Source organism: Ovis aries, chromosome 18 (genome assembly GCF_016772045.2).
Source record: "Ovis aries strain OAR_USU_Benz2616 breed Rambouillet chromosome 18, ARS-UI_Ramb_v3.0, whole genome shotgun sequence".
Classification (NCBI taxonomy): domain Eukaryota; kingdom Metazoa; phylum Chordata; class Mammalia; order Artiodactyla; family Bovidae; genus Ovis; species Ovis aries.
This window is the reverse complement of record NC_056071.1, coordinates 1,513,481-1,534,746: the sequence shown is the minus strand read 5'-3', so window position 1 is coordinate 1,534,746 and position 21,266 is coordinate 1,513,481. Positions and strand designations below refer to the sequence as shown.

Genomic DNA, 21,266 nt, shown 5'->3' with positions numbered 1-21,266 from the left:
GCTAACACCTATCCCACTCAAACTCTTCCAGAAAATTGTAGAGGAAGGTAAACTTACAAACTCATTCTATAAGGTCACTATCACCCTAATACCAAAACCAGACAAAGATGCCACAAAAAAGAAAACTACAGGCCAATATCACTGATGAACATACATGCAAAAATCCTTAACAAAATTATAGCAAACAGAATTCAACAACATATTAAAAAGATCATACATCATGACCAAGTGGGCTTTATCCCAGGGATGCAAGGATTCTTCCATATCCACAAATCAATCAATGTAATTCACCACATTAACAGATTGAAAGATAAAAATCATATGATTATCTCAATAGATGCAGAGAAAGACTTTGACAAAATTCAGCATCCATTTATGATAAAAATACTCCAGAAAAGCAGGCATAGAAGGAATGTACCTCAACATAATAAAAGCCATATATGATAAACCCACAGCAGACATTACACTCAGTGGTGAAAAACTGAAAGCATTTCCCCTAGTCAGGAACAAGACAAGGGTGCCCACTATCACCACTACTATTCAACATAGTTTTGGAAGTTTTAGCCACAGCAATCAGAGAAGAAAAAGAAATAAAAGGAATCCAGGCTGGAAAAGAAGAAGTAAAACTCCGACTGTTTGCAGGTGATATGATCCTCTATATAGAAAATCCTAAAGACTCCACCAGAAAATTACTAGAGCTAATCAATGAATATAGTAAAACTGCAGGATATAAAATTAACACAGAGAAATCCCTTACATTCCCATACACTAATGAGAAAACAGAAAAAGAAATTAAGGAAACAATTCCATTCACCATTGCAATGAAAAGAATAAAATACTTAGGAATAAATCTACCTAAAGAACTGTGGTGTTGGAGAAGACTCTTGAGAGTCCCTTGGACTGTAAGTAGATCCAACCTGTCCATCCTAAAGGAGATCAGTCTTGGTTATTCATTGGTAGGACTGATTTTGAAGCTGAAACTCCAATACTTTGGCCACCTGATGCGAAGATCAAACTCATTTGAAAAGACCCTGATACTGGGAAAGATTGAGGGCAGGAGGAGAAGGGGACAACAGAGGATGAGATGGTTGGATGGCATCACTGACTTGATGGACGTAGGTCTGGGTGGACTCCAGGAGTTGGTGATGCAGCCTGGCATGCTGCAGTTCATGGGGTTGCAAAGAGTTGGAAACGACTGAGCAACTGAACTGAACTGAAAGAAACAAAAGACCTATATATATATAGAAAACCATAAAATACTGATGAAAGAAATCACAGATGACACAAATAGAAGGAGAAATATACCATGTTCATGGATTGGAAGAATCAATGTAGTGAAAATGAGTATACTATCCAAGGCAATCTATAGATTCAATGCAATCCCTATCAAACTACCAACAGTATTTTTCAGAGAACTAGAATAAATAATTTCTCAATTTGCATGGAAATACAAAAAACCTCGAATAGCCAAAGCAATCTTGAGAAAGAAGACTGGAACTGGAGGGATCAACCTGCCTGACTCCAGGCTACACTTCAAAGAAACAGTCATTAGACAGTACGGTACTGGCACAAAGACAGAAACTTAGATTGGTGGAACAACATAGAAAGCCCAAAGATAAATCCACGTACCTATGGACACTTTATCTTTGACAAAGGAGGCAAGAATATGCAATGGAGAAAGGACAATATCTTTAACAAGTGGTGCTGGGAAAACTGGTCAACCACTTGTAAAAGAATGAAACTAGAACACTAACACCATACACAAAAATAAACTCAAAATGGATTAAAGATCTAAATGTAAGACCAGAAACTATAAAACTCCTAGAGGGAAACAAAGGCAAAATGCCCTCTGACATAAATCATAGCAGGATCCTCTATGACCTACCTCCCAGAATATTGGAAATAAAAGCAAAAATAAACAAATGGGACCTAATTAAAGTTAAAAGCTTTTGCACAATGAAGGAAACGATAAGCAAGGTGAAAAGACAGCCTTCAGAATGGGAGGAAATAATAGCAAATGAAGCAACTGACAAAGAATTAATCTCAAAAATATACAAGTGACTCCTGCAGCTCAATTCCAGAAAAATAAGCGACCCAATCAAAAAATGAGCCAAAGAACTAAATAGACATTTCTCCAAAGTAGACATACAGATGGCTAACAAACACCTCAAAAGATGCTCAGTATCACTCATTATCAGAGAATTGCAAATCAAAACCACAATGAGGCACCATCTCATGCTGATCAGAATGGCTGCTATCCAAAAGTCTACAAGCAATAAATGCTGGAGAGGGTATGGAGAAAAGGGAATCCTCTTACACTGTTGGTGGGATAGCAAACTAGTAGAGCCACTATGGAGAACAGTGTGGAGATTCCTTAAAAAACTGGAAATAGACCTGCCATATGACCCAGAAATCCCACTGCTGGGCATACACACCGTGGAAACCAGAATTGAAAGAGGCACGTGTACCCCAATGTTCATCACAGCACTGTTTACAATAGCCAGGACATGGAAGCAACCTAGATGTCTATCGGCAGATGAATGGATAAGAAAGCTGTGCTACAAATATATAATGAAATATTACTCAGCTATTAAAAAAGAATGCATTTGAATCAGTTCTAATAAGGTGGATGAAACTGGAGCCTATTACACAGAGCGAAGTAAGTCAGAAAGTAAAACACCAATACAGTATACTAATGCATATATATGGAATTTAGAAAGATGGTAATAATGACCATCTATGCAAGACAGCAAAAGAGACACAGATATAAAGAAAAGACTTTTGGACTCTGTGGGAGGTGAGGGTGGGATGATTTGAGAGAACAGCACTGACACATGTATATTATCATATGTGAAATAGATTGCCAGTCCAAGTTCAATGCATGAGACAAGGTGCTCAGGACTGGTGCAGTGGGATGACCCTGGGGGAGGGGATGGGGAGGGAGGTACGAGGGGGATTTAGGATGGGGAACACATGTACACCCATGACTGATTCATGTGAATGTATGGCAAAAAACTACCACAATATTATAAAGTAATTAGCCTTCAATTAAAATTTTTAAAAAGTCTAGAAAACTTATTACTTTAGTGATTTAAAAAAAATTGATTAAGGCTTGACACTTAATCCACTTCTGAAAATATAAAGAAATATTATGTCTTAAAAAGAAAACAACAGGAAATTAACATGTGATACAGTATTATTTTCCCAGATGGTGCTGGCAGTAAAGAACCTGCCTGTCAATGCAGGAAGCATAAGAGATGCAGGTTTGATCCTGGGGGTTGGGAAGATCCCCTTGAGGAGCGTATGACAACCCACTCAAGTGCTCTTGCCTAGGAAATCCTATGGATAGAGGGGCCTGGCAGACTACAGTCCATAGGGTCGCAAAGAGTCAGACACCACTGAAGCAACTTGGCATGTGGAGTATTGTTAACTAAAGTACAGATTTTGTTCAAAGTTCATGAAATTATGTTAGTGTCCATTATTTATTTTCATACCTTATTCAAGATTTCACATTGTATCTGAGCAACTTCAACTTTATGTAACAAATTCTGATAAATTCTCTTTTCATTTTTATTCTGTTTTAAATATTTTCTAATTTTCCTTGTTATGGCTTCTTAGATACATCCCTCATTCAAAAGTGGACATTTAATTTCACAATACACAGGGTATTAAAAGTATCTTTGATATTAATTTCTCATTTTGATGTAATTTCTCATTTAAATGTTTTCTTCTCTGCAATCACCCTCTGTGTCTTTTCAGTCTTTTTACCTTCCTGAGATTTTTTATGGCTGTCAAAGATCTCTGTTGGTAAATGTCACACTGCACTTGAAAATATGGGTTATTTTTAAGTCTATTTTGATACTGATTGCTAACATAATTCTACAGTGATAAGAGAACAGACTCTATGATTTCAATATCTTTAGAACACGAACTATTTGCACCTTGTTTTATGTCCTTGAATATGTTCCAGTGTCTCCTGGTTTATAGTCTATGGAAACGTGAATAGAATTTGCACCCTGCTGTTGTGTGAAATAAAAACACATTTATATTTTATTTTTATATTTATATATGTAGTTTCAGCTAAGGTAACTAAACTACTCTTTATTTTGTCATATGGATTTCAGTTACTCTCCAGTGTCTCTATTTCAGACAGAAGAAATCTCTTTAACATTTCGTGTAGAAAATATCTTACAGAAGAAATTCTTTTTTTTTTTAAAATTCTTCATCTGTGATCGTCAGTTTCTCCCCTTTTAAAAGATGTTGTTTTTGTAGATACAGAATTCTTAGTTGAGATTTTTTTCCTATAATTTTGAGCATGTCATCACATGCCTTCTGGTCTGCAAGGCTTATTAGAAGTCAATTTTTAAACTTACTGAGTCATTTTTCTCTTTGTTTTTATCATTCAGCAGTTTGACTGTGATGTGTATCGGTCTGGATCTCTTAGAGTTTATTCTTCCTTGGAATTTGCTGATCTTCTTGGATGTGGAGTGAGTGAAGTCGCTTAGTCGTGTCTGACTCTTTGCAACCTCATGGACTGTAGCCTACCAGGTTCCTCCGTCCATGAGATTTTCTAGGCAAGAGTACTGGAGTGGCCTGGAGATTAATGTTTTTCATCAAGCTTTGAAAGATTTTAGTTATTATGTTTTCTCTTTCTTCTAATATTTCTCTTTCTTCTAATATTTCTCTTTCTTCTAATATTTCTCTTTCTTCTAATATTTCTCTTTCTTCTCCTTCTAGGGCTCTAATTTATAAGTCTATTGGTATATTTCATGATATCTCAGTTTTCTGTAGCTCAGTTTATTTTTCTTTATTATTTTTCCTTCTACATACTGAATAATCTCAACTGAGCTATCTTTAGGTTCATTAACTTTTCTATTTACCCAGCTCTGTTGTGATAACTCTTCTTGTGCAATTTCAATTTTAATTCTTTTATTTTTTAGGTCCAGAATTTGCATGTGGTTTTTTTTTATCAATTTCTATCTATTTATTGGTACTGTGTATTTGGTAAGACATAATTCTTATACTTCCTTTTCATTTTTAAGATATGCTTTACTTCAGCTCTTTGAATAGACTTTTACTAGCTAATTTAATGTCTTTGTCTATTAAGTCCAACATTGACCTGCCTCAGATATATTTTCTATTGAAAATAGAAAATTTTCTACTGAAATATAGAACATTTCTATGGTTTTTATCTGGTGTATGGGCCATAATTTTCTGTTTCTTTGAATATCTTTTATTTTTCGTTGCTGTTGTTGAAAACTGAATGTTTTATATATAACGTGGCAGCTCATTTTTCTGTTTTTCTCAATTCCAAAAGTTTATTGTTGTTTGCTGTTATTGCTGTTGTCTTAAAAATGATCTTCATGGACTAACTGTGTAAAGTCTCTATTCCCAGCGGTAGGTGGACACTGAAGTTTCTGCTTAGTTATTTTAGTGGTCAGCTATTAATCAGACCAAGATTACCTTCAATGCCTCTAATAAATACATCTCTCACCCTTTGTTAAAGGTGTGTTTGTGTGTATGTGTGTTGGGGCTTACATTTAAGCCCCAGGTAGTTCACAACACTTCCTTAGCCTTCTTCACTTTTTGATTGGACAGATCCTCAAAGAAAGCCAAAGGCAGGATTACCTGGTGATACAGTGGCTAAGAATCTGCCTGCCAATGAAGGAGACACAGGTTCAACCCCTGGTCCAGGAAGTTTCCGCATGCCATGGGTTAACTGAGCCCACGCACCACAACTACTGAGCCCACACTCTAGAGCCTATGAGCTGCAACTACTGAAGCCCATGTGCCTAGAGCCTGTGCTCTGCAAGAAGATAAGCCATGGCAGTGAGAAACTCATGCACCACAACAAACACCTGGCAGAGCCAAAAATTAATTAATTAACAAAAAGAAAGCCAGAGGCAATTGATTAGGTTCTATTCAAGTGTTTCACATTCAGGCAAGCAACTCTGCACAAGTATGTAACTTTCTAGATCAAAAAGAATTTTCAGAATTTTTCAAATAATACTTTGTACATCTCATTTCCAAGATTTCTTTTTTTAGTTTTTTTTTTTTGCCACATTCTTTAACCCAGTTGCTATCAACACTTTAAGGACATGTCACACTAAAAAAATTCCATGGGTTCCTTTTGGTTACTCTTCTGGAATAGGGCTTACTCTACTGAGTGAGCTCGGAGTTAGCCCTTCCCCCTTGCTACAGATACACACATCACAAATACAAGTCCTGTAAACATGACTGTTTTAGGGAGCTTCCAGAGAGGTCAATGTAATAATTTTCTGAGGACAGGACTTTTGAGGGATCTCCAAACCTGTTCTTCCACTGATGGCTGCTGGTCTACTATTTTCAAGCCTGCCATAGTGCTAAGGAGAGAGGTATTGGAAGTGGCAAGTTAAAATGTTACAAAGCTTGCTGTCCTTGGTGAAAGACAGCCAGTTTTCTTGAATAAATGTGTTTTGAAATTCTACAAATATTTGGTTAATTTCCAAAGTTCTTAAAAAGTAATTTTGACCATTTTTGTCAGGGTTTCTGTTAATTTTATAGAGAAGCAAATTATCTGAAGGTTTTTCACTTTGACTTTCTGGAGGTATTTTACCTACATTCATTGATTTTTAAATGCTAACCAACCTTGCAGTTCTTGGATAAGCCTCACTTGGCCATACAGTATTTCTACATATTGTCAGATTTCATTTACTACAATTTTGATTAGATTATTTTCCATTTATGCTCAAGAGGAATTTTTAAATATTTTTTAAATGGCATGCTTTAAAAAAAGTCAAGGTAAAGCTGTTCATATAGAATGAGTAGAAAAGTATTTCTTTCTTTCAAATTTTATAGACAATTGTGTAGATTGTTTTTTTGTCTTTTGTTTTTTTCATGTGAAGCTTTATGGACCTAGAGTTTTCTTTACGGAAAGGATTTTAACCACAAGCTTAATTATTTCATTAGTAGAGTTATTCAGATTATCTACTCTTCATGATTGAATTTTTGCAGTTTGTGTCCTTCAGTAAATTTTTCCATTTTATTTTATATTTAAACAGGACTCTATGGGGCCATCCCAGGACAGGCCCCTTCCCCCATATCCTCTGTCTGCCTCTTGTTTGTAGAAAAGGTACAGTTTCTCAGGACTCCCTTGAGTCACAAAGGTCTGGCTCAAGAATTGATGATTGAAAGGATGTGAACATGAAGTGACAAAAGTAGCATTTGGGCCAGGAGAATTGGTAACAATTTAAAAAGTAAATCAGTGGTATGGCAATCACAGACTCTTTAGTTTCTCTCTGAAGTACCTAAATAACAGTATCTGATGCACATTTACTGAGTTGTTTTACAGATGCTAAAACATCCACCAAATGGAAGAAGTTAACTACTTGATGACCATGAACATGTAGCCCCCAGACTTACTAAATCCTGAGGACTAATAATGTTAACCCTTGTGGCACCACCCTGTTACCACATCATCAGCCAGTAAGAGGGTTCTGCACAAGTTGATCACACACCTTGTGACTCCTCTCCCTCACTTGCTTTTAGGTGGGGAGGGATGGGGAAGGAGGGTATGGGATGGGGGCGGACAAATGTATGCCTGTGGTCAATTCATATTTATATATGGCAAAAACCATCACAATATTGTAATTATCCTCCAGTTGAAATAAATAAATTAAAAAAAAATTTTCCCTAAAACCCACTGGGGAATTAGGTATTATAGTCTTTGGACTGAGACAGTATCCCTGACTTCATGGCACTGTGCATCTAGTAACAGAAATAAATATACAAATAAGGGGTTTTGAGAAGGTATTTTTAAAATAAAAACATGTTTTGCATTGTTCCTACTATTCAGATGCTTGCTCAAAGTTTGTTAATGATTGACGTTCTAGAGTTCATTTCAATATCTGGCTAAGCCAATTTCCTTTTTAATCCATGACTTTTTTAAAGTTATTAATCAGCTCTTTAGAATTATATTCTATAGTTTTAGAGAATATATACATAAATAAACAATACATAATAAACACAAGCATAAATACTACCTGATAGAATTTGTGACAGGTTTGTCAAGAAAAACATTTACTTATTCTTAGGGCATTAATGTCACAGTCCTAGGTAACACATAATCTTCAACATAGCTTGCCAGGAAATATATGGACTACTCTTTTTGGTGAGGCATATTTTAAGTTTTGGGAAGAAATAATGATGATGCCACATATGATATTAATATTTCATATTTATCTATTTAATATCTCTAAATAATACTCTTTTTCTAGTACAATACAATATTGAAAATTGAACTATTTTGTGTTTCAAAAGGAACAACATTTATCATATAAAAACTTCATGGTCTTGAAGAGATCTAAAAAGTTCATGTGCAACTTTCCATAGTGCAAAAATGAATGACAACTAATTTATGTTAATCAAACAACTAATTTATGCTAAAGCAGAAACAAAAATATAATGCACTGAGATCACAAAACTTATGAATTACTGTGTTGGTATCCTGAAATCCCAACAACTAAAAAGATGAGGAAATCTCAAAATATTTTGGCACGTATAGAATTTTACTACAATAATTTTTTGATCCACTATGAAATTGCCAAAAATTCTCTAAAATTCGACATTTTTCCATCAAAGCAGAAAAAAGTCAAAACAAAAGAAGAAGTTATAAAGATTTAATAATGTAAGTGACCTTAGTGAGCAAAAGGACACATCACCAAAATATTCTCAAGATAAACAGAGAAACCTCAGGACCTGGTACAGAGCATATGATAAATGAATTTCAAATAGCTACTCACCCCATCCTCTGAATGGAAGACCTGATTCCAGTCCTGCTGTCTCAGCAAAACATGACAAAAAGGAAAGCAGAGTCTTAGAAGATATTCAATAGCAGAAATAACAAAGAACTAAAATTTGGTTTACCAAATTTTACTTGTTACCATTATTTACTGCATGCATGTGGTGTTCCCTTCTTTAAGTCCAACTTTAATGAGACTTTCAGTACCTATCACAGTTGCTTGTCCCCTTCTTAATTTAACCTTTTTCATTTTCTCATTCCTTAAAGTGCTTTAGTCATATCCGACTCTTTTGCAGCCCCATGGATTCAAGCCCACCTGGCTCCTCTGTAGCCCACCAGGCTCATCTGTCTGGGATTTCCCAGGCAAGAATACTGGAGTGGGTTGCAATTTCCTTCTCTAGGGGATCTTTCTGACCCAGGGATTAAGTCCACATCTCCTGCGTTGGCAGGTGGGTTCTTTAGCACTGATCCACCAGGAAAGCCACACATGTATATATAAAGTCATGTTTATGACTCTTTGTTCAAAGAGAGCAAAATAAAGCAAAATTGATCACTATATCATAATGGTATATACCGCCTTACAGGATAGGACACTAATGCCCTTTTCTTTGAGAAAGAAAAAAAACATGCTAACACTGGCATGTTGTCACTGAGGGGTCACCACATAGAGCCAGGCTCTGAGAGTCTTACTTGTTTGGTTAGAGGGGCATTCAACTGGACCTCAGATTGACATCTGGAATGAGTCCCTCAGCATCCTCAGACAGTTTTTCTCATCATCGATCCAGACAAGCACCCTCCCAACAAGTAAGCATTTCCATAGCCAGGCTCATTTCCTTCAGGCTTACCTATTGCACTATGAATAAAGAACAGTACCTGGTATAGTAAACATTATATTTAGTTCCTGAATAATGAAAGAATAATGAAATTCTTATATATATATATATAAGATATATATATAAACCCTCATATATATATATGTATATATATGAAGAAAACTCTGACTTTGAATTTTTCTAATAAAATTAGATAAAATCTATTGGGAAAATAAAGAAAATGTAACTAAAAATTTGAAAATTTAAATAATGTAGCAAAGTTATATGTAGTATAGTTACAGTACAAAAATAAGTAGAAGCATCTATGTTCTGAATGTGCCAGATAAAAATTAAAAGTAACAATGTTTAGCATATTTGTATTTAATTACAAGATTATTGTCATTCAATACAAAATGTTGAAGAAAGGAAATATGACGACTCTCCAAAATTATTCATGTTACTGTTTATAAAAAAGGTCCTAAAAAGGGAAGAAACAATAATCAGAATTCCTTGAACCATATAGAGACATTCACAAGAAAAGATATATCTGTCATAAAAGTATTCTCCCTTGGTTCTCTGAAGGAATGACCTCACAGACATTGACTATTGACATCATTAGTCATAAAACACATAAGAATTACAACTGTACCAGTGTAGCTGCTCACTTTCCTTCCTTGAAAATAACTTGTTCACGTGAAAAGATGGTAACTTGTTCTAGTTTTTGACCTGCAGCAAAACACCACAAAGAAAATAGATCAGATCAAACCATGAATGATTCCATTTTAATTAATCATGTAGGCATTTCTTTCCACAAACTTCACTGCTTCATGCACTGTCACCCTTCCTATTTCACTTATCCACTTGTTCCCTCTCTGAGTTTTCTCAGTTCAGTTCAGTCACTCAGTCGTGTCTGACTCTTTGCGACCCCATGAATCACAGCACGCCAGGCCTTCCTGTCCATCACCAACTCCCGGAGTTCACTCAGACTCACGTCCATCGAGTCAGTGATGCCATCCAACCATCTCATTCTCTGCTGTCCCCTTCTCCTCCTGCCCCTAAACCCTCCCAGCATCAGAGTATTTTCCAATGAGTTAACCCTTCACATGAGGTGGCCAAAGTACTGGAGCTTCAGCTTCAGCATCATTCCCTCCAAGGAAATCCCAGGGCTGATCTCTTTCAGAATGGACTGGTTGGATCTCCTTGCAGTCCAAGGGACTCTCAAGAGTCTTCTCCAACACCACAGTTCAAAAGCATCAATCCTTCGGGGTTCAGCCTTCTTCACAGTCCAACTCTCACATCCATACATGACTACAGGAAAAACCATAGCCTTGACTAGACGGACCTTAGTCAGCAAAGTAATGTCTCTGCTTTTGAGTATACTATCTAGGTTGGTCATAACTTTTCTTCCAAGGAGTAAGCGTCTTTTAATTCTATGGCTACAATCACCATCTGCAGTGATTTTGGAGCCCCCCAAAAATGAAGTCTGACACTGCTTCCACTGTTTCCCCATCTATTTCCCATGAACAAATAGCCTATAATCCTCTCTACTGAACTATGCAAATGACAGAGCAGTTATCTGAAATGGAAAATTCTAAAGTTGTATATAATAAAGACTATATAAATACCTTATGATATAAAAATATCCTGTGATTAAAAAATGCAATGCATGTGGTAGGGGTGTTCAGAGATATTTGAGGAAGTTATCAATTAAGCCAGTTCTGGGAGTGTTACTTGTCTAAGGCCACTTGGCTGGATTTCAGTAACCCGGATACTTCTGCTCATCCTTGATCCAGACAGGACAACTACCAGCCAATAAGCATTCCTTACACCATACTAATTCTCTTGAGAGTTTACCACTTGCACCCAGCTTATAGGGAAAACAGCGCAGGTGGGTATTCGACTTGATTATAGTAACTTTGGTTATAAGGGCAACTCCAGAAGCATCTCAAGATTCCTCTGCCTAGAAAGATACATGAAGTGCTATTGCAGTGAAGTGATTTTCAGTGCTGATATGTATATTTGGTATAATAGAAACAATCGAACCCAGGTCTAAAGAAACAGTAGTTAACTGTGAACTTGGGTTATATCACCTAAAAGATTATTAAAGTATGCAAAGTATTCAGTGTGATACTTCTTCTATCTGAAAGATTTATACTCCATAGCCACAGAATACATGTGTTCATATTGAACACATAGGATAGGATACATTTTTTAACACATAGTTTTTTTTTAAAGAGGAAACAATTAACAAAATGGAAATAAGTACATAATTACCACTAATTACTTTAGCTGTAATGGACTGAGTATTCCACTCAAAAGACATATCTTGAATAGAAATACTTATATCAGGCAAAATAGACTTGAAACAGACTGTATAAGAAACAAGAAAGGATATTATATAATGATTAAGTGATCAACCTAGCAATAAGATATAACAATAGAAAAGATCTATGCATTCAACATAGGATCATCTAAAATCATAAAGCAAATAGTGACAACCATAAAGACAGAAACTGCCAGTAATAAAATAATAGTACAGGACTTTTAGGCTTCCCTGCTAGCTTAGATGGTAAAGAATCTACCTGAAACACAGGAGACCTGGGTTCAGTCCCTGGGTCTGGAAGATCACCTGGAGAAGGGAATGACTACCCACTTCAGTATCCTTACCTGGACAATTCCATGGACAGAGGAGACTGGCAGGTTGCAAAGAGTTGAACGTGACTGAGCGACTAACACACATATAGGACTTTTATACCACAATTACCTCAATGGATAGATAGATCATCCATACAGAAAATCAATGAGGAAATATTGGGCTTAAGTGAAACATTAGATCATGTAGCCTTAATAGATATATGTAGAACATTCCATCCAAAAAGCAGCAAAATAAATATTATTTTCAAATACACATGGAACATTCTCCAGGATAGATCACATACTAGGCCACAAAGATGTCTCAATAAATTTAAGAAAATTGAAATCAGATCAAGCATTTTTTCTAATCACAATTATATACTAGAAATCAATTACAAGAAAAGTGGCACAGAATGCAAAAACATGGAGTCTAAACAATAACAACAACAACCTTATCTACAAGACAACAAAAGAAACACAGATGTAATGAAAAGACTTTTGGACCCTGGGAGAAGGTAAGGGTGGAATGATTTGAGAGAATAGCATTGAAACATGTATATTACCATATGTGAAATAGATGACCAGTCCAAGTTCAAGGCGTGAAACAGGGCACTCAAATTTGGTGGGATGGGATGGGGAGGGAGGTGGAAGAGGGCTTCGGGATGGGGGGCAACATGTACACCCATGTCTGATTCATGTCAATGTATGGCAAAAACCACCACAATATTGTAAAGTAATTAGCCTCCAACTAAAACGAATAAATTAAAAAAATAATATACCTGAAGACAAATGAAAATCTAAAGACAACATTCCAAAATATTAGCCGCAAAAGCAGCTCTAAGATGAAAGTTTATAATTACACAAACCTACTTCAGAGAACAATCACATCTCAAACAATATAAAATTACATCTAAAGGAACTAGAAAAAAGAGCAAACAAACCCAAAAGTTGTTAAAATAAAAGAAATAATAAAGATAAAATTGGAAATAATAAGAGACTAAAAAATAGTAAAAAATTCAGTGATACCAAGAATCCCCAAGAAAGAGAGCAGGTTCAAATAAAATCAGTAATAAAAATAAAATGTTACAATCAGCACCACAGAAATACAAAATATCATAACAGATTACTATGAACAATGCTGCTGCTGCTGCTAAGTCGCGTCAGTCGTGTCCAACTCTCTGTGACCCCATAGATGGCAGCCCACCAGGCTCCTCTGTCTCTGGGATTCTCCAGGCAAGAATGCTGGAGTGGGCTGCCATTTCCTTCTCCAGTGTATGAAAGTGAAAAAAAGTGAAGTCGCTCAGTCGTGTCCAACGCTTCGCGACCCCATGGACTGTAGCCTACCAGGCTCCTCCGTCCATGGGATTTCCCAGGCAAGAGTACTGGAGTGGGGTGCCATTGCCTTCTCTGACTATGAACAATATACACCAATAAAATGGAAAACCTCAAAAAAATGAATCAATTCCTAAAAACATACAATCTGCCAAGATAGAATCATAAAAAAAAAAACAGACAGTATAGACACCAAATTAGCAGTAATAAAAAAGAATAATTAGTTTTAATACTTCTAACAAAAATGTCAAGGACTAGATAGCTACCTAATTCCTAGGATTTAGCCTAGGAATGCAAGGGTGGTTCAATATTCACAATCAATCAATGTGATATTCCTATCAAATTGAGGAATAAAAATTCCAACAAATTAGGTATAGAATAAACACAACAAAATAAAGGCCATTTATGACAAGCCTACAGCTAACATCAATTCAGTGGTGAAAAATTAAATACATCTCTGAGATCAGGAGTAAGACAAGGATACCCATTCTTACCACTTTTATTTAGCATAACATTAGAAGTCCTAGCCACAAAAATCAGACAAAAAGTAGACTAAATTGGAAAGAAGTAAATCTGTCACTGTTTACAGATGACAGGCTGCTGTATATAAAAACTTCTCAAGGCATCACCAAACAACTACTGGAAATCTTCAGTGGCTTTAGTAGAGTTGCAGGACACAATATTGATGAAAAAAATCTGTTGCATTTCTATATACTGATAGTGGAGTCTCTAACTTCACTATTGTGTCTGACTCTTTGCGACTCCATGAACTGTAGCCTACAAGGCTCTTCCATCCATGGGATTTTTCAGGCAAGAGTGCTGGAGTAGGTTGCCATTTCCTTCTCTATGGGATCTTCCCAATGCAGGGATTGAACCCGGGTCTCACACATTGCAGGCAGACGCTTTACCGTCTGAGCCACTAGGGAAGCAGCATATACTAACAAAGTATCAAAAGAGAAATTAAGAAAACAATCTGATTTATAATTGCATCAAAAAGGATAGAATATCCTGGCATAACTCTAACCAAGGAGGTAAAAATCTTGCACTCAAAAAACTATAAGACACTGATGAAAGAAACTGAAGATGACACAAATAAATGGAAATACACTTCATGCTTATAGATTGGAAGAATTAGTATTTTTAAAACGATCATTGTATGCAAGCCAACCTTAGATTCAATTCAATCCCTATGAAAATACCAATTGTATTTCTTTTCTTACAGAGCTAGAACAAATAATTCTAAAATTTGGAAACTTGACTCCAACTAACCAAAACAAGCTTGGATGTACATATACAACTGTACATCAGAAAAAACCACCCAATTAAAAAATGAGCTGGGGACCTGAACAAACATTTTTCCAAAGAAGATATACAGATGGACAACAGATACATGAAAAGATGCTAACGTTAATAAACATCAGGGAAAAGCAAATAAAAACCAACATAAAATACTACCTTAGACCTATCAGAATTACATTAAATAATAAAAAACAACAACGAATAAGTGTTGCTTAGGATGTGGTGAAAAGTGCACTCATGCATTTTTGGTGGCATTGCAAATTGGTGTAGTCACTATGGAAAACAGTATAGAGCTTCCTAAGATATTTAAAATACAATTGCTATATAATCCAGCAATTTCACTGCTGGGTATTTACACAAATAAAACAAAGATACTAATTGAAAAAAAAAATATTCACTCCCATGTTTATTACAGCATTATTTACATAGCCAAGATGTGGAAACAGTTTAAGTGTCCACTGATAGATGAATGAATAAAAATATATGAGATATATATATATATGTAATTGAATATTACTCATCCATAAGAATACAATTTGACATTTATGAAAACATGGTGGACTTACAGAGTATTATGGTAAGTGAAGTAAGTCAAACAGATGGCAAATACCATATGATCTCATTTAACTATGGAATCAATTGTCAATACAAATAAAAGACCAAAGCAGACTCATAAATACAGAGAAAAAAAAATGGTGTTTTCTAGAGGGGTGGGGGCACACAGGTAAAATAGGTGAAAGGAATTAAGAGGTACGAATTTTAAGCTATAAAATAGATAAGCCTTGGGAATGTAGTATATAGCATAAGAGATATGGTCAATAACATTGTAATGACTTTATATGAAGACAAGTGGTTACTAAATTTATTGTGGTGACTATTTCATAATGTACGTAATAAGTGTCAAATGACTGTTAGCACACCTGATACTAACATAATATTGCACATCAATTGTATTTCAATAAAAATAAATATTAATACATTAAAAGCTACAGTGACACCAATTTATGTAAGGAATTGAATACTCTAGGATTGCGGGGACACTTTAGGATTTTGGGAAACAAACTACACTCTTGGAGGGCACACACAAGGTCTTGTGTGCACCAGGACCCAGGAAGAAAAAGAGTGACTTCATAGGAGCCTCAGCCAGACCTACCACCTGGACTTGGGGGGTCTCCTGAGAAGGCAGAGGGCAACTCTACAGGGACTCACTACAGGGACAAGAATATTGGTGGTAGAAGTATTGGGGGGTACTCACTGGCATGAGCTGTTCTAGAGGCGACCAATTAGATGCCAACATCTGGCCCCATCCAAGAGCCCTTAGGCTCCAGTGCTAGGATGCCTCAGGCCAAAAAATCCACAGAGCTGGAACACAACACATCCAACCCTCCAACAGCATATCAGCTCAGTTCAGTTCAGTTGCTCAGTCATGTCCGACTCTTTGTGACCCCATGAACTGCAGCATGGCAGGCCTCCCTGTCCATCACCACTCCCAGAGTTCACCCAAACTCATGTGCATCGAGTTGGTGATGCCATCCAGGCATCTTATCCTCTGTTGTCCACTTCTCCTCCTGCCCCCAATCCCTTCCAGGATAAGGGTCTTTTCCAATGAATCCACTCTTCGCATGAGGTGGCCAAAGTATTGGAATTTCAGTTTCAGCGTCAGTCCCTCCAATGAACATCCAGGACTGATCTCCTTTAGGATGGACTGGTTGGATCTCCTTGCAGTCCAAGGGACTCTCAAAAGCATCAATTCTTCAGTGCTCAGCTTTCTTCACAGTCTAACTCTCACATCCATACATAACCACTGGAAAAACCATAGTCTTGACAATATGCCAGCAAATTTGGAAAACTCAGCAGTGGCCACAGGACTGGAAAAGGTCAGTTTTCATTCCAATACCAAAGAAAGGCAATGACAAAGAATGCTCAAACTACCGCACAATTGCACTCATCTCACACACTAGTAAAGTAATGCTCAAAATTCTCCAGGGCCAGGCTTCAGCAATACATTAACTGTGAACTTCCTGATGTTCAAGCTGGCTTTAGAAAAGGCAGAGGAACCAGAGATCAAGTGGCCAACATCTGCTGGATCATCCAAAAAGCAAGAAAGTTCCAGAAGAACACCTATTTCTGCTTTATTGACTATGCCAAAGCCTTTGATTGTGTGGATCACAATAAACTTTGGAAAATCCTGAGAGAGATGGGAATACCAGACCACCTGACCTGCCTCTTGAGGAATCTGTATGCAGGTCAGGAAGCAACAGTTAGAACTGACATGGAACAACAGGCTGGTTCCAAAAAGGAAAAGGAGTCTGTCAAGGCTGTATATTGTCACCCTGCTTATTAACTTGTATGCCGAGTACATCATGAGAAATGCTGGACTGGAAGAAACACAAGCTGGAATCAAGATTGCTGGGAGAAATATCAATAACCTCAGATATGCAGATGACACCACCCTTATGGCAGAAAGTGAAGAGGAACTAAAAAGCCTCTTGATGAAAGTGAAAGTGGTGAGTGAAAAAGCTGGCTTAAAGAGCAACATTCAGAAAACGAAGATCATGGCATCCGGTCCTATCACTTCATGGGAAATAGATGGGGAAACAGTGAAAAGAGTGTCAGATTTTTGGGGTGGGGTTTCAAAATCACTGCAGATGGTGATTGCAGCCATAAAATTAAAAGATGCTTACTCCTTGGAAGAAAAGTTATGACTAACCTAGATAGCATGTTGAAAAGCAGAGGCATTACTTTGCCGACTAAGGTCCGTCTAGTCAAAGCTATGGTTTTTCCTGTGGTCATGTATGGATGTGAGAGTTGGACTGTGAAGAAGGCTGAGTGCCGAAGGATTGATGCTTTTGAACTGTGGTGTTGGAGAAGACTCTTGAGAGTCCCTTGGACTGCAAGGAGATCCAACCAGTCCATTCTGAAGGAGATCAGCCCTGGGATTTCTTTTGGAAGGAATGATGCTAAAGCTGAAACTCCAGTACTTTGGTCACCTCATGCGAAGTGTTGACTCATTGGAAAAGACTCTGATGCTGGGAGGGATTGCGGGCAGGAGGAGAAGGGGATAGCAGAGGATGAGATGGCTGGATGGCATCACTGACTTGATGGACGTGAGTCTGAGTGAACTCTGGGAGTTGGTGATGGACAGGGAGGGCTAGCATGCTGCAATTCATGGGGTCGCAGTTGGACACGACTGAGCAACTGAACTGAACTGAACTGACTAGATGGACCTTTGTTGGCAAAGTAATGTCTCTGCTTTTTAATATGCTATCTAGGTTGGTCATAACTTTTCTTCCAAGGAGTGTCTTTTAATTTCATGGCTGCAATCACTATCTGCAGTGATTTTGGAGCCCAGAAAAATAAAGTCTGACATGGTTTCCACTGTTTCCCCATCAATTTGCCATGAAGTGATGGGACCAGAGGCCATGATCTTAGTTTTCTGAATGTTGAGCTTTAAGCCAACTTTTTCTCTCTCTTCTTTCACTTTCTTTTTTTTTTATTTACTTTTTTTAACTTTTATTTTTACTTTATTTTACTTTACAATACTGTATTGGTTTTGCCATACATTGACATGAATCCACCACGGGTGTACATGCGTTCTCAAACATGAACCCCCTCCTACCTCCCTCCCCATAACATCCCTCTGGGTCATCCATGTGCACCAGCCCCAAGCATGCTGTATCCTGCATTGGACATAGACTGGCAACTCGATTCTTACATGATAGTATACATGTTTCAATGCCATTCTCCCAAATCATTCCACCCTCTCCCTCTCCCTCTGAGTCCAAAAGTCCGCTATACACATCTGTGTCTTTTTTGCTGTCTTGCATACAGGGTCATCATTGTCATCTTTCTAAATTCCATATATATGTGTTAGTATACTGTATTGGTGTTTTTCTTTCTGGCTTACTTCACTCTGTATAATTGGCTCCAGTTTCATCCATCTCATCAGAACTGATTCAAATGTATTCTTTTTAATGGCTGAGTAATACTCCATTGTGTATATGCACCACAGATTTGTTATCCATTCATCTGCTGATGGACATCTAGGTTGTTTCCATGTCCTGGCTATTATTCTTCTCTCACTTTCATCAAGTGGCTTTTTAGTTCCTCTTCACTTTCTGCCATAAGGGTGGTGTCATCTGCATATCTGAGGTTATTGACATTTCTCCCAGCAATCTTGATTCCAGCTTGTGCTTCCTCCAGCCTAGCAGTTCTCATGATGTACTCTGCATATAAGTTAAATAAGCAGGGTGACAATATACAGCCTTGACATACTCCTTTTCCTATTTGGAACCAGTCTGTTGTTCCATGTCCAGTTCTAACTGTTGCTTCCTGACCTGCATACAGATTTCTCAAGAGGCAGGTCAGGTGGTCTGGTATTGCCATCTCTTTCAGAATTTTCCACAGTTTATTGTGATCCACACAGTCAAAGGCTTTGGCATAGTCAATGAAGCATAGATGTTTTTCTGGAACTCTTTTGCTTTTTCGATGATCCAGCAGATGTTGGCAATTTGATCTCTGGTTCCTCTGCCTTTTCTAAAACCAGCTTGAACATCTGGAAGTTCACAGTTCACGTATTGCTGAAGCCTGGCTTGGAGAATTTTGAGCATTACTTTACTAGTGTGTGAGATGAGTGCAATTGTGCGGTAGTTTGAGCATTCCTTGACATTGCCTTTCTTTGGGATTGCCTTTCTTTGGTATTGGAATGAAAACTGACCTTTTCCAGTCCTGTGGCCACTGCTGAGTTTTCCAACTTTGCTGGCATATTGAGTGCAGCACTTTCACAGCATCATCTTTCAGGATTTGGAATAGCTCAAGTGAAATTCCATCACCTCCACTAGCTTTGTTCGTAGTGATGCTTTCTAAGGCACACTTGACTTCCATTCCAGGATGTCTGGCTCTAGGTGAGTGATCACACCATCGTGATTCTCTGGGTCATGAAGATCTTTTTTGTACAGTTCTTCTGTGTATTCTTGCCACCTCTTCTTAATATCTTCTGCTTCTGTTAGGTCCCTACTATTTCTGTCCATTATCAAGCCTACCCTTGCTTGAAATGTTCCCTTGGTATAGGCCACTTAAAGTCTTTCTGAGCCCACAGCTACCACTAAATACACCACTAGACAGGGCCCTGTCCACCAGAGGGTCAGGACCCAGCTTCACCCACTGGTGGGCAGCCACCAGTACTTCCCACAAGGAATCCTGAGCAAGTCTCTTGGATCAGCCTCACCCCCAAGGGGGAAGATACCAGAACCAAGGGAAACTTTGATCCTGTAGCCTGTGGATTGCTTAGACAAAATAAGGTGGCTGAAGAATATGTTCCAGATGAAGGAACAAGACAAACTCCAGAGGAAAACTATGTGAAGTGGAAACAGGCAATGTATTTGAAAAAGAATTTAGAGTAATGATAGTAAGATGATCCAAGATCTTATAAAAAGAATGGAGGAACAGACTAAAAAGATACAAGAAATGTTTAACAACAAGCTAGAAGATATAAGGAAAAACAGAGGTAAACAATACAACTACTGAAATTAAAAATACATTAGAAGAAATTGGTAGAAGAGTAAATGAGGCAGAAGAGCAGATAAATGTGCTGGAAGACAAAATGGTGGAAATCACTGCTGAAGAACAAAATAAAGAAAAAAAGAACATAAATGAATGAGGACAGTTTTAGAGACATCGGGACAACATTAATTTCACCAACATTTGCATTATAGATGTTCCAGAAGAAGAGAGAAAGGGCTTGAGAAAATATTTGAAGAGATCATAGCTCAAAATTTCCCTGACATGAAAAAGGAAACAGTCTCCCAAGTCCAGGAATTGCAGAGTCCCAGGCAAGATAATGGGCTTCCCTCCTAGCTCAGTCAGTAAAGAATCTGCCTGCAATGCAGGAGACATGGGTTCGATTCCAGGTTTGGGAAGATCCCATGGAGAAGGAAATGGCAGCCCACTCCAGTATTCTTCTGGGGAATCCCATGGAGAGAGGAAACTTGCAGGCTACAGTCCAATGGGTCACAAGAGTTGGACACGACTGAGTGTCTTTCACTTCACCAGGCAGGATAAATCCAAGAAGGAACATGCAGAGATGCATACTGATAAAACTGGGGAAAAAGAAAAAAATACTAAAACTAACAAGCAAAAAATAATATACAAGGAAATCCCCAGAAGGTTATCAGCTGATTTTTTAGTAGAAACTCTGCAGGCCAGAAGGGAGAGGCATGATATAGTTAAAGTGATGAAAGGGAAAAACCTATAACTAAGAATACTATACCCACCAAGGCCCTCATTCAGAATCAACAAAGAAATCAGAAGCTTTACAGACAAGCAAAAACCCATAGAATTCAGCACTACAAAACTAACTTTACAAGGAACGCTAAAGAACTTCTGTAGGTGGAAACAAAAAGGCCATAACT

General features: G+C 37.5%; 1 long non-coding RNA gene and 1 other non-coding gene across 2 annotated transcripts in view; both read right to left on the bottom strand.

The window, feature by feature from the left end:
- The window catches only part of LOC105603013 (uncharacterized), a 139,210-nt gene extending 123,082 nt beyond the window's left edge, over window positions 1–16,128 (bottom strand). The window contains exons 1-2 of the long non-coding RNA XR_003585683.3: window positions 10,241–16,128; window positions 8,781–8,816 (exon numbers count right to left, since the gene is read on the bottom strand). This is a non-coding gene — a long non-coding RNA (uncharacterized LOC105603013). The remainder of the gene's footprint in view (window positions 1–8,780; window positions 8,817–10,240) is intronic.
- On the bottom strand, window positions 9,496–9,562 carry LOC114109255 (small nucleolar RNA SNORD109A). Its single transcript, XR_003585933.1, has one exon. It is a non-coding gene; the product is annotated as a small nucleolar RNA SNORD109A (small nucleolar RNA).
- Window positions 16,129–21,266: the final 5,138 nt, after the last annotated feature.